This window comes from Nerophis ophidion, linkage group LG06 (assembly GCF_033978795.1).
Source record: "Nerophis ophidion isolate RoL-2023_Sa linkage group LG06, RoL_Noph_v1.0, whole genome shotgun sequence".
NCBI classification, from domain to species: domain Eukaryota; kingdom Metazoa; phylum Chordata; class Actinopteri; order Syngnathiformes; family Syngnathidae; genus Nerophis; species Nerophis ophidion.
Genome location: NC_084616.1, coordinates 14699818 through 14713950, shown reverse-complemented (window position 1 = coordinate 14713950; position 14133 = coordinate 14699818). Strand labels below are relative to the sequence as shown.

At 40.7% G+C, this 14133-nt stretch overlaps 1 protein-coding gene across 3 annotated transcripts in view; it reads left to right on the top strand.

Moving 5' to 3' along the window:
- wu:fa11c10 (protein FAM110B) overlaps positions 1-14133 on the top strand; it is a 96510-nt gene that overhangs the window by 44515 nt on the left and 37862 nt on the right. The window contains exon 1 of one of the 3 annotated variants that reach the window (XM_061902724.1): positions 10855-11087. The exons of the other annotated variants lie outside the window; for them this stretch is intronic. The gene's annotated coding sequence lies outside the window, so the exon portion shown is untranslated. Of the gene's footprint in view, positions 1-10854; positions 11088-14133 lie in introns of those variants that run through there. 3 annotated transcript variants of the gene reach the window in all.

The window sequence follows — 14133 nt, the reverse complement described above, 5'->3', positions numbered from 1 at the left end:
AGCTTTAAAGTGCCTTATTTTCGGCTCTCTGCGAAGACACTGGCCATTTCCCTGTGACGTCACACAGTGCTGCCAATGTAAACAAACAATGGGAATACCACAGCAAGATATAGTGACATTAGCTCGGATTCAAACTCGGATTTCAGAGACTTAAGCGATTCAACAGATTACGCATGTATTGAAACAGATGGTTGGAGTATGAAAATATTGAAGAAGAAACTGAAGCTATTGAGCGAATAGCTATTGACGCTATTCATAGCCATAGCATGGCCGAATAGCTGCGTTAGCATCGCCGGTAAAATGTGCGGACCAAACGATCAGGACTTTTGCATCTTGTGACACTGGAACAACTTAAATCCGTCGATTGGTAAATGTTTTTTTCGCATTAAATGTGGGTGGAAGGAAATGTAATATAGTTGCAAATGCATCTACAGGTTATCCATACATCTCTGTGCCATGTCTGCTTTAGCACCGCCGGTAAATAGCATGTTAGCATCGATTAGCGTAGCATGTTAGCATCGATTAGCTGGCAGTCAACATCAACAAAACTCACCTTTGTGATTTCGTTGACTATCGTTGCAAATGCATCTGCAGGTTATCCATACATCTCTGTGCCATGTCTGTCTTAGCATCGCCGGTAAAATGTGGAGACACTCTGGCATATTCAATGGGGGTCTGGCGGCAGACACTTTTGCATCTTCGGGCCAGTGGTGCAACTTGAATCCCTCCCTGTTAGTGTTGTTACACCCTCCGACAACACACCGTCGAGGCATGATGTCTCCAAGGTTCCAAAAAATAGTCGAAAAAACGGAAAATAACAGAGCTGAGACCCGGTGTTTGTAATGTGTTGAAAATGAAAATGGCGGGTGTGTTACCTCGGCAACGTCACATTCTGACGTCATCGCCTTCAGCGCGATAAACAGAAAGGCGTTTAATTTGCCAAGATTCACCCATTTAGAGTTCGGAAATCGGTTAAAAAAATAGATGGTCTTTTTTCTGCACCATCAAGGTATATATATATTGACGCTTACATAGGTCTGGTGATAATGTTCCCCTTTAATAACTGTTTAATAAATACAGTTTTGGTCAATTGACTTAGTTGTGATTTCCCTCTCTGCATGCAAGTTTAAAATGAGCATATATTAATGCAGTATGAAGAAGAATGTTTTCATGTAGACACATAGAATCATCATACTGCTGTGATTATATGCATCAAGTTTTCATTCAAGGCTGAGGCAAAATATGTATATCGTGTATCGTGACATGGCCAAAAAATATCGAGATATTCTGCAGCTTCCAAGCCAGTTCATGCAATAGTTGTTTTGTTGGGCATGTAAATGTACTGATTCATCGGTAAGAAGATGACGGTGACCCATCAGAAGAATTTATTGTGCTGTCCAATAAAATTCCACTGGTTTATTTTCGACTCTGAGTTGAAGTAGTCAGATTGCAAATCGGCTCCCTGCCGGAGCCTGTGTAGAATGAAGGCGCAGTGCCCATGTACCAGCTGGTTGCCTTTTTGGTGTGTGTGTGTACACATGTTTAGTGTGGGGCGGTTGACCTGGTGTACCCCGCACTGCTTAGTCTTTTTTTTTAAAAAGCATGCCTGCCTTTGTTTGCATTGCAACAAGCAGCCCAGCCACCACGTGTAAGACAAGACATACATGACCTGTCTCCATAAGGACAGTTATTTTTTATCTACTACTTCTTGTACTACCACTACAACTACATTGTATTCATCTGCTACATTTCTCTTTTGCCACAAACTTTATGGGACTTGATGACAGGATATCCTTGACTGCAACCTACTTCATACTAGAGATGTTATCACATTTCCCCCAACTTTCTCACTTACTGCCATGTATTGTTCATTACTGGAAATTGGCCTCTTCCCAAGCTGAACCTATTAGGTTTTTTTAGAACTATATTTGGAAGTACGGTAAAGTTGGGATTGGTGTTTAATAGAGAACTTCTTGGTCTGAAGGTATCTAAAAGCTTATTTATTTTGAACAAGGTTGAATAGATATTCTCGTATAATACAATGAGAATGTTATATTCCTTAATTATTCTGCATTATTTCAATCAATGTGAAGAAATATGGGGAAATACATATCACAGCAACATATTGCCTTTATTTCTTTCACAGAAAAGAGTAATTTGTATCATTTTTATAGTAGGATATAGAGACCACTGAGCAAGGGTGAAGTGTCTTGCTCAGGACACAACGGACGTGACGAGGTTGGTACTAGGTGGGATTTGAACCAGGGCCCCTCGGGTTGCGCACGGCCACTCTTCCACTGCGCCACGCCGTCCCCAAATTTACCAAATTTGTAAACAATGGCTTCATCCCTTTAACATTGGGAACACTATAATAATTCTGCCCACGTTAATCAACATTAAACTGCCTCCAATTGTTGCTCAGATTAAATAAAATAACAAAACTTTTCTTCTACATATAAAAAGTGCAACATTAAACAGTTTCAAGTCAACTCATTATGCTTAATTTATCACAGCATTTAGGAAGCCTGTAGTTGATTTTATTATGTAAATGTTATATTTTTATCAACATGTGATAGCAGGGACCCTGTCATTCAATGCTTTTCTGTTCTTAAAACACACACACACACACACAGTAAAATGAGCTAATGTTACGCTAAAAGCTAATTAGCCTTCACCTCAAGCCAGAACTGCGAGCAAGCTGAGCTGCAGTTTAAGTTTCTAGAAGGTCAACGGGCTTATAGTGATGTTAGTAGTAGTTGACTGGGAGGTGTTTATTATCATTTGGGGAGAGTACGCTGCCTTATGTTCACCTGCTAAACACCTATCTGCTCGATGCTGAAGCATTTACCACATGCGTATTGAATTGGCTGTTGCCGCTCTGAATACGCACTGCTGATTGGCTGTTACCGCTCTGTATGTAACCAATCAGATGGTTGTGTGGGTGGGACAATGCTGGGTGTTGAGACAGAGGCAGAAGAAGCAAAGCAGCTTGTTAAGACTTTAGCTTAGAAACTCGTTCGGAACACCCCCATAACGAAACGGTTCAAGACAAATACACGTACCGTTACACCCCTGGAAAATTCACAAATCCACTTTTCATTAGGGCAGAATTATTAAAACTAAAATACATTGTAGAATTGCATACTCTATTAGTGATGTTCAAAGCTAGAAATAAAGATCTTCCGAAGGACTTACAGAAGTTATGTGTTCACGTCTGAAGATGAGAACCACAGAAGGCTGTATGATATAAAAAAATCCAAGACTGCGAACAAATTTCAAACAAATGTGCTTGTGCTGGTGTGAAAGCATGGAATTCTCTAAAGAAAGACTTAAAAGAGACAACTGGAATTAAAGCTGCAAGCAGCGTTGGTCGGGTCCGCCGTTGGCCGCTCCGCTTCGGCTGCTGTCCCCGCGACTGAAGCCCTGGTCTTAGTCCGACCAACATAGAGGTCTTTGTTTCATGTCTCTACGACATTCCTAACAGAAGTTACAAGCAGTTTTGTCTGGAAAAAGGTGACGGCTTTTTACAAAACTTTTATTTTGAAGGGGTAATTGCCAACTTCCTGTTGATTTTAACTGAAAGATGCCACCTATCAAAATGTAGGTCTAAGTGAGACCTACATAGAGGTTTTTGTTTCATGTCTGTCCGACATTCCTACCAGAAGTTACAAGCAGTTTTATCCGTTTCCTCTTCCTAGGAGCAGTTTTTTCTGTGTTTTTTTCAAAAATTGCAATAGAGCGCAATTTTGAGTTTTAAGGTTTGGTTTTTTCACTAAATCGCAATTTCTGCCAGTCCTGATGTGTGTGCCAAGTTTGGTGAGTTTTGAAGCATTTTAAGGGGGTCAAATTACAGCTCAAAGAGGCAAAAATAGCGTTTTTTGCGAAAATGTTGCTTTAAATGAGTTTTTGCAAAATTTCTGTTGATTTTGGGTATAGACTTTTTTTATTGGAAATGTAGGTCTAAGTCAGACCTACACAGAGGTTTTTGTTTCATGTCTCTACGACATTCCTAACGGAAGTTACAAGCAGTCTGTTTTTTGTCTCTTCCTAGGGGGCGCTAGCGCGCAATTTTAATTTTTTGGGTTTTGGTTGCTTAATAAGTTGGTCTGCCGCTCCATACCGATGTGTGTGTCAATTTTGGTGAGTTTTGAAGCATGTTAAGGGGGTCAAATTAGGGTGCGAAGGTGCGAGCGCGCCTTGGGCTGCTGCCCCCAAGCCCCACTGTCGAAGATGCCTTAGTGACACTATTTAATGCATTGTGAAAGTAATGCAGTTGTTGTATTGAAGTGAAAATATCAAGCTTCCTGTTGATTTTTGCCAAAGCATGTTAATTATTCAAATGTAGGTCTAAGTCAGACCTACATAGTGGTTTTTGTTTCATGTCTCTACGACATTCCTACCGGAAGTTACAAGCAGTTTTGTCTTTGTTTTCTTCCTAGGAGCAGTTTGTCTGTGTTGTATTCCTAGGGGGCGCTAGAGCACAATTTTGAGTTTTGGAGTTTGGTTTTTTTATCAGATCGCAATTGTTGGCAGTCCTGATGTGTGTGCCAAGTTTGGTGAGTTTTGAAGCATTTTAAGGGGGTCAAATTACAGCTCAAAGAGGCAAAAATGAATTTTTTTAGGAAACTTTGCGCAGGGGATCTTTGAAGGCGCGTAAAATCAAAACCTTAAAACTTATCAAAACTTTGATCTATACTTTTAATCAGAAGGGTTCAAACTCTCTCCTGTGCGAGTTTGAAGCCGAAACGACAAACGCACTGGGAGGAGTATCGATTTGAAAAAGGTGACGGGTTTTCACGAAAACTTTTATTTTGAAGGGGTAATTGCCAACTTCCTGTTGATTATTTCTGCTAGCTGTCAATTACTAAAATGTAGGTCTAAGTAAGACCTACATAGAAGTTTTTGTTTCATGTCTTTCCGACATTCCTACCGGAAGTTACAAGCAGTTTTGTCTGTGTTTTCTTCCTAGAAGCAGTTTTTTCTGTGTTTTACTCCAAAATTGCGCTAGAGCGCAATTTTGAGTTTTTAAAAAAAAATTTTCATTAGATCCCAATTTCTGCCATTCCTGATGTGTCTGCCAAGTTTGGTGAGTTTTGAAGCATTTTAAGGGGCTCAAATTACAGCTCAAAGAGGCAAAAATTGCATTTTTTGTGAAAATTTTGCTTTGAATGGGTTTTTGCAAAATGTCCGTAAATTTTTGCCCCAGAAGATACAATTATGAAATTTAGGTCGAAGTCAGACCTACATAGAGGTTTTTGTTTCATGTCTCTACGACATTCCTAACGGAAGTTACAAGCAGTCTCTTTTTTTTTCTTCCTAGGGGGCGCTATTGCGCAATTTTGATTTTTATGATTTGGCTGCCTAATATGTTGGGAAGGCATGAAAGACCGACGTGTGTGTCAAATTTGGTGAGTTTTGAAATATGTTAAGAGGGTGAAATTGGGGCGCGACGGTGCGGAAGAAAGAAAGAAAGAAAGAAAGAATAAAACGCAGCAGGAACAATAGGGTCCTTGCCTATGGCAAAGGACTCCTGTGGAGTCCTTTGCCATAGGCAGGGCGGACCCTAATTACATCAAGTGGATTTTTTATTTTGATTGGGACGTGTCATTGTGAAAATGCTTAAACGAAAATCAAAAAGTATGTTGGAGTTCGGGTGTTGGTGGAGGGAATCAAATCAAATCAACAGTGATAAAGTCATCTAAAATAATTAGTGTTAAAAGGGGGCAGATAAATATAAGAATAGTATTCTTCCATCTGCTCCTTTCTGATCATTTAAATGTATATGAAACAAAAATAACAATGAAAGTGTCAACTGTATGTGGCTTGTATAATGTATATGCATTTTCATTAAGGAATACAACACAAATGATGATGATGATGAATATTTTCAGAGTTGCTGCTTCTTGTACATTTATTGATGCATACTGTATATGTCTGAGCAAACCGGAAAAAATGGAGGTGTTTGTGAATCGAGGTTTCACTGTATAATAATGAATATGATTAGACAACTTAGTTGACCATGACAATTAGTCAACGACAGTAGTTTTGGGTGATGTGTTGTTTTACTGTTGACATACAATGAATTGATTAACGTGGACCCCGACCTAAACAAGTTGAAAAACTTATTCGGGTGTTACCATTTAGTGGTCCAATGTACGGAATATGTACTGTACTGTGCAATCTACTAATAAGTTTCAAACAATCAATCAAACATACTTAACCACGCTAGCGAGCAGGCTAAAGTGTGTCATGTCAATCAATCAATGTTCATTTACATAGCCCTAAATCACAAGTGTCTCAAAGGGCTGCACAAGCCACAGCAACATCTTTGTTGATGAACGTGGACCCCGACTTAAACAAGTTGAAAATCTTATTGGGGTGTTACCATTTAGTGGTCAATTGTACGGAATATGTACTGTACTGTGCAATCTACTAATAAAAGTCTCAATCAATCAAAAAGAAGCACTTTATGTGTAGAAAAGTTTTGTTAAGAAACCATTCTGAGCCTTATCTTATTTAGTTTTTATTTTATATATGTTGACCACATTAACCTTGGCAATGGACCCTGTGTGTGTATATGTATGTTATGCCTATGTTTACAAATTTGGTAAATAAATAACCCAAAAAATGTATATTTTGTTTTTTTTTTACTGTACCGAAAATTAACCGAACTGTGACCTCTAAACCGAGGTACGTACCGAACCGAAATTTTTGTCTACCGTTAAAACCCTTGCAGTACGTGCTACTTTTTGTAGCAACGCTTCAACTTATTCCCGCTTGAAGCCAAACCACCGCCAGATGACGGATTCTCTGCTGTTTTTCTTGGGAATTATGTCTTCCTTCATTTGTTACCAGCTTCGCACCGTCTTTCTCTCGTATTACCACCCGCACCACTTTGCTTGCACCAGCCTCAGCTAACTTTACCGTGCTGCTACCTCTCTGCTCTGCGGGGGTGTATGACGTGGCACGCTCGTCATTATGCGACGTATGTAGGAAGGTGCGCTTGTTTTACGTCTCTGTGAGAAGGAGAGAGCCTGTAGTGAAATGCCCGCAGCTAAAAACAACTGCGTGAGAACGTATACTAAATATCACGATAGAGTCATTTTCTATATCGCACAAAGACAAACTCGCGATATATAGAGTATATTCGATATATCGCCCAGCCCTAGTTCCTACAGCCTAAAACAGGGGTAGGGAACCTGTGGCTCTTTTGATGACCACATTTGGCTCTCAGATAAATCTTAGCTGATGTTGCTTAACATGATAAGTAATTAATAATTCTGCTGGTAATCACAGTGTTAAAAGTAACGTTCAAAATATAAAACATTTTCATGCATTTTTATCCATCCATCCGTTTCTATCGCACCTGTTCAAGAAGTAGCATTAATGGTCAAAAGTATTTTATTCATTATTGGTTACATTCAGAATGACAATCAATCAATCAATCAATCAATCAATGTTTATTTATATAGCCCCAAATCACAAATGTCTCAAAGGACTGATCAAATCATTACGACTACAACATCCTCGGAAGAACCCACAAAAGGGCAAGGAAAACTCACACCCAGTGGGCAGGGAGAATTCACATCCAGTGGGACGCCAGTGACAATGCTGACTATGAGAAACCTTGGAGAGGACCTCAGATGTGGGCAACCCCCCCCCCCCTCTAGGGGACCGAAAGCAATGGATGTCGAGCGGGTCTAACATGATACTGTGAAAGTTCAATCCATAGTGGCTCCAACACAGCCGCGAGAATTCAGTTCAAGCGGATCCCAGACAGCAGCGAGAGTCCCGTCCACAGGAGACCATCTCAAGCGGAGGCGGATCAGCAGCGTAGAGATGTCCCCAACAGATACAGGCGAGCGGTCCATCCTGGGTCCCGACGAGCGGTCCATCCTGGGTCTCGACTCTGAACAGCCAGTACTTCATCCATGGTCATCGGACCGGACCCCCTCCACAAGGGAGGGGGGGACAAAGGAGAAAGAAAAGAAGCGGCAGATCAACTGGTCTAAAAAGGAGGTCTATTTAAAGGCTAGAGTATACAGATGAGTTTTAAGGTGAGACTTAAATGCTTCTACTGAGGTAGCATCTCGAACTGTTACCGGGAGGGCATTCCAGAGTACTGGAGCCCGAACGAAAAACGCTCTATAGCCCGCAGACTTTTTTGGGGCTCTAGGAATCACTAATAAGCCGGAGTCTTTTAATAACAATGTTATTGAAAAGAATTAGGGATACACGCATTTAGTTGTTGTAATCAGGGAAAGTCAAGCAACATTTCAGTACATTCATTATAAGTAGGGCTGGGGGATATGGCCTTTTTTTAATATCTCTATATTTTTAGGCCATATCGCGATACACGATATATATCTCGATATTTTGCCTTGTCCTTGAATGAACAGTTGATGCATATAATCACAGCAGTATGATGATTCTATGTCTCTACATTAAAACATTCTTGTTCATACTGCATTAATATATGCTCATTTTTAAACTTTCATGGAGAGAGAGAAATCACAACTAAGTCAATTGACCATAACTGTATTTATTAAACAGTTATTAAGCAGTGGCACAAACGTTCATCTGGTAACAAATGAAGGAAGAATTAATTTCCAAGAAAAACAGCACGGGGTCCATCCTCTGGCGGTGGTTCGGCTTCAAGCGGAATGTTTAATAAATACAGTTTTAGTAAATTGACTTAGTTGTGATTTCCTTCTCTGCATGAAAGTTTAAAATGAGCATATATCAATGCAGTATGAACACGAATGTTTTAATGTAGACACATGGAATCATCATACAGCTGTGATTATATGCATCAAGTGTTCATTCAGGGCTAAGGCAAAATATCCAGATATACATCGTAAATCACGATATGGCCTAATTATATCGCAGTATTTAAAAAAAGGCTATATCGACCAGCCCTACTGGGGACCCTTTTCTGCTGCAGCCTTCCTCCGCCGTTGTGGTAGTTCTTAAAACTACCCTCTTCCGCCTGCTCCGCAGTTGAGGTCTTCACCGTATACCTGGCTAGGGGACAGTCCGGTACTATGCCTTTGCCAAGGGCCACCTGGGGTACCAGTAAGAAAGGGGTTAACCTCCTTGCGCCCCAAGACCCCATAGAGGAGCCTCCACTGCCTGATGCACTTTAAAGGCCTACTAAAACCCACTACTACCGACCACGCAGTCTGATAGTTTATATATTAATGATGAAATATTAACATTGCAACACATGCCAATACGGCCTTTTTAGTTTACAAAATTGCAATTTTAAATTTGGCGCGAAGTATCCTGTTGAAAACGTCGGTATGATGACGCGTGCGCGTGACGTCTCGGGTTGTAGCGGACATTATTTTCCAGCCCGATCCCAGCTATAAGTCTGCTTTAATCGCATAATTACACAGTATTCTGGACATCTGTGTTGCTGAATCTTTTGCAATTTGTTCAATTAATAATGGCGATGTCAAAGAAGAAAGATGTAGGTGGGAAGCGGTGTATTGCGGCTGCCTTTAGCAACACAAACACAGCCGGTGTTTCCTTGTTTACATTCCCAAAGGTGAAACTTTACTGTGGAACAGAACGTTCAAGTGAACATGGTTCTCGACCACATGTCAACCGGCAGGTTTCGGTGAGAAAATTGTGGTAATAAGTCGACTCTTACCGTAGGCATGAGCGGACCTTGCGAACTTCCTCGTGCACCTGTCAAAGAGGCAGCTGCGACTCTCTTGCCTCCTCCGTGGCTTCCCTCAGAGACACTGGCGGTCACCACACCCGTGGCCACCCCCTTCCGACTTTCAGATACGACAGTATAATCTCACTACAACACTAGTAACACAATAAGCAGATAAGGGATTTTCCATAATTATCCTAGTAAATGTGTCTAATAACATCTGAATCGCTCCCACTGCACTGTCTTTTTTTTTTCTAGTCCTTTACTCTCACTATCCTCATCCACAAATCTTTCAACCTCGCTCAAATTAATGGGTAAATCGTCGCTTTCTCGGTCCGAATCGCTATCGCTGCTGGTGGCCATGATTGTAAACAATGTGAGGATGTGAGGAGCTCCACAACCCGTGACGTCTCACACACATCGTCTGCTACATCCGGTACAGGCAAGGCTTTTTTATTAGCGACCAAAAGTTGCGAACTTCATCTACGCTGTTCTCTACTAAATCCTTTCAGCAAAAATATGGCAATATCGCGAAATGATCAAGTATGACACATAGAATGGACCTGCTATCCCCGTTTAAATAAGAAAATCTCATTTCAGTAGGCCTTTAACGTGGGGAGACTGGTGAACAGACGGTCACCACACAATCCTTGACAGGATCGGGTCAGGGCCCAGTGGCATGGAGTCCAAGACGACTGGGGACCCTTTTCTGCTGCAGCCTTCTTCCGCCGTTGTGGTAGTTTTTAAATCTACCCCCTTCCGCCTGCTCCGCCGTTGAGGTCTTAACCGTATCCCTGGCTAGGGGGAAGTTTGGTACTAGGCCTTTGCCAAGGGCCACCTGGGGTAACAGTAGGAATGGGGTTAACCTCCTAGCGCCCCAAGACCCCATAGAGGAGCCTCCACTTCCGGATGCCCTTTAACGCCATGCATAGGACACAGGTAGCAACTCCATGTGGTTTTCACTTTCTGTATTAGTCATGTAGTATATCAATTAGTTCTGTACCAGTCAGGAACATGACTCATGGGTTTGCCATTACCTGCTCATTCCACCGTGGTGAAAGTGCCAAGTAAAAGAGCAGACAGGATGACTGACAAAACTGTTGGCAGCATCACAGCTTCCTGCTTTCTTACACCCTCTTCCTGCTTCTCGCCAGAGTGGGCGGAGCCTGTCTGACTGAGGGTGTAAGAGGAGGAGGAGGAGGGGGAAGTCATACAGGTTACCGAGCATTTGCTGAGCACATCACCTGCGCCTTGTCAGCCTGTAGCGCCATGCTCGCCTAGAAGCGCTTGCCGCTCTCTGTCGGCATACCGTCAATATTTTTTTTTTGGGGAAAGCTGAGCTTGCTGTCGTGTGATTGTTTTTTTTTTTTTTTTGGTCTTCCTGGGAGTTTTGGGCAGTTTGCCGCTGAGCCGTGGACATCCTGTAAGTAAACATTAGCTCGGGCGCTGTTTGGACATGGGCAAGCTCGTTAAGGGAGAAGTAGGGGTTTCGTGTTCAAGTTAATGTTTATCTTGCAGCTGTTGCCTGCTTCTTACATGGATGCCAATCTAAAAATACTCCTTCGCAGCTGTGACGCTACTTCCAAAGATAAAAGGTGTCTCATCATGCCACTGTCCAAAATAAAAAAAATTGGCGTTAGGGATGTAAGGATGTGAAAATTTCATATCACAGTTATCGTAACCAGAATTATTACAGTTATTGTTATTATTGCAGCATTGTTGAATGTTCTCAAATACTAGTTATATACACACTGAAATACTTTGAAGTTTTTTTTAACTAAAATAAATAGACACTGTCAAAAAAAAAACAAATTTTTTGTGTTTATTTTGCTCAGTGATAGTGTTTTAGTCTTAGTATTTTATCCGTTAATGGCCAAGCTTTTATTGTTTTAAATATTGGTTTGTACTTGGGCTGGCCTTTTATTAATATCTCAATATTTTCAAGCCATGTCACGATACACGATATATATATCGCGATATTTTGCCTTAGCCTTGAATGAACACTTGATGCATATAATCAACGCAGTATGATTCTATGTGTCTACATTAAAACATTCTTCCTCATACTGCATTGATATATGCTCATTTTAAACTTTCACGCAGAGAATTAAATCACAACTAAGTAAATTTACCAAAACTGCATTTATTAAACAGTTATCAAGCAGTGACACAAACATTCATGTAATGTCCAAAACAAAAAGTGCAAGATTTTCAGAGAAATTTTAAAACAAGCTATTAGTGCACTTTAGTGCATGATGTCATTAAGATGACATATCAAAACAACATTAAAGTGTACTTTTTATACAGAATGCCACTACAATCGTTTAAAACAAATAAAGTGCACTTTTGTGCATGATGTCATTAAGATGACAAATCAAAACAACATTAAATTAAAGTGTACTTTTTATACAGAATGCCACTACAATAGTTTAAAACAAATAAAGTGCACTTTTGTGCATGATGTCATTAAGATGACAAATCAAAACAACATTAAATTAAAGTGTACTTTTTATACAGAACGCCACTACAATTGTTTAAAACAAATAAAGTGCACTTTTGTGCATGATGTCACACAAAATATTTCAATGACTGTCAAATAAAAATGAGCTGCATAATAGGAAATAAAATAGTGTATGTCCTTCACTATGTGGTAGGTTCCTGCGGACTTTATGTCCTTCTGTTGTTGACTATTTTTTTCATACGGTGTAGATGTGGATATGGTTCTTTCGGCTTTTTGTGGGTGTGGCACCGGCCGGAGATGTTGAAATGCGGTGTTTCAAGCACTCTTCATCCTCTAGTGCATGGGTGTCAAACTCTGGCCCGCCGTGTAATTTAATTTGGCCCTTGAGGCAATATCAAATTAGCATTAGAGCTAGCCCGCTGGTGTTATACAGCATCGGTGCCGCTGTAACACCGCATTCACCGCTTACACTCATACTTGCCAACCCTCCTAATTTTCCCGGTAGACTCCCGAAGTTCAGTGCCCCTCCCGAAAATCTCCCGGGGCAACCATTCTCCCGAATTTCTACCGATTTCCACCTGGACAACTATATTGGGGGCGTGCATTTAAGGCACTGCCATTAGCGTTCTCTACAACCTGTCGTCACGTCCGCTTTTCCTCCATACTAACAGCGTGTCACATAATATTTGTGGCTTTTACACACACACACACACACAAGTGAATGCAAGCATACTTTGTCAACAGCCATACAGGTCACACTGAGTGTGGCCGTATAAACAACTTTAGCACTGTTACAAATACGCGCCACACTGTGAACCCACACCAAACAAGAATGACGAACACATTTCGAGTGAACATCCGCACCTTAACACAACAGAACAAATACCCAGACACCCTTGCAGCACTAACTCTTCCGGTAAACTTCCAGCAAACTGACCAACAATTAACGTTTTATTCATGCATTTTCTCTTGCTACTTCAAGGGGAATAAGCGGTAGCAAAATGGATGGATGGATGGACTTCAAGGCTTGAATGTTTGGTTCATTCATTATTGTTATTTTATTTTAAAATTTATTATTAGCCTGTGGAAAAAATTTGATATTTACCTCAAAAGATTGCAAATAGAAAAAAAGGCATAACATTTTTGTTTACATTTTATTTGATATGCCATTGATATTTTTATTATTATTATTATTTGAAACTGGATTTTGCACGTCACTAAAGTTATATAAGCCTTGTTTGTTCAATATTTAATGCAAAACTTGTTTGGGTCCCTATTAAAAGGTTAATTTGTTCAACCTTGGCCCGCGGCTTTGTTCAGTTTAAAATTTTGGCCCACTCTGTATTTGAGTTTGACACCCCTGCTCTAGTGGGTGACTTTTCAAATGATGCTACACATTAGTAGTGCTGCTACTTTTTGTAGCAACGCTTTTGCCGCATACTTTGCATATTACAGAATGTTTTTGACATATTTCCACTTGAAGCCAAAGTACCGCCAGATGATGGACCCCCTGCTGTTTTTCCTGGGAGTTAATTACTCCTTCATTTGTTACCAGATTGGCACCTTCTCTCTCTCTTGTATTACCACTCGCACCGCACCATTAGCAACACAGCTAACGTTACCCACGCTCCTACCTCTCTGCTCCGCGAGGGCCTATGACGTTACACGCACGACCGTATGTGACGTACGTTAGAAGGTGCGCTTGTTTTACGTCTCAGTGAGAAGGAGAGACAAGAAAGAGTGAGAACAGCCTGTAGTGTAATGCCCGCAGCTAAAAACAACTGCGTGAGAATAATATCACGATAGTCATTTTCTATATAGCACAGAGACAAACCCACGATATATCGAGTATATTCGATATATCGCCCAGCCTTATAGGAAAGACATTAATGTCTCTCGTTTTTATGTTAGCATCTACACTAGCAAGTGGGCGCCAGTCAGTCCGGGAGTTTATCAAAATGCAATTATCATCACAGTTTTTCGATACTTTTTATTTAAAACCGTAATA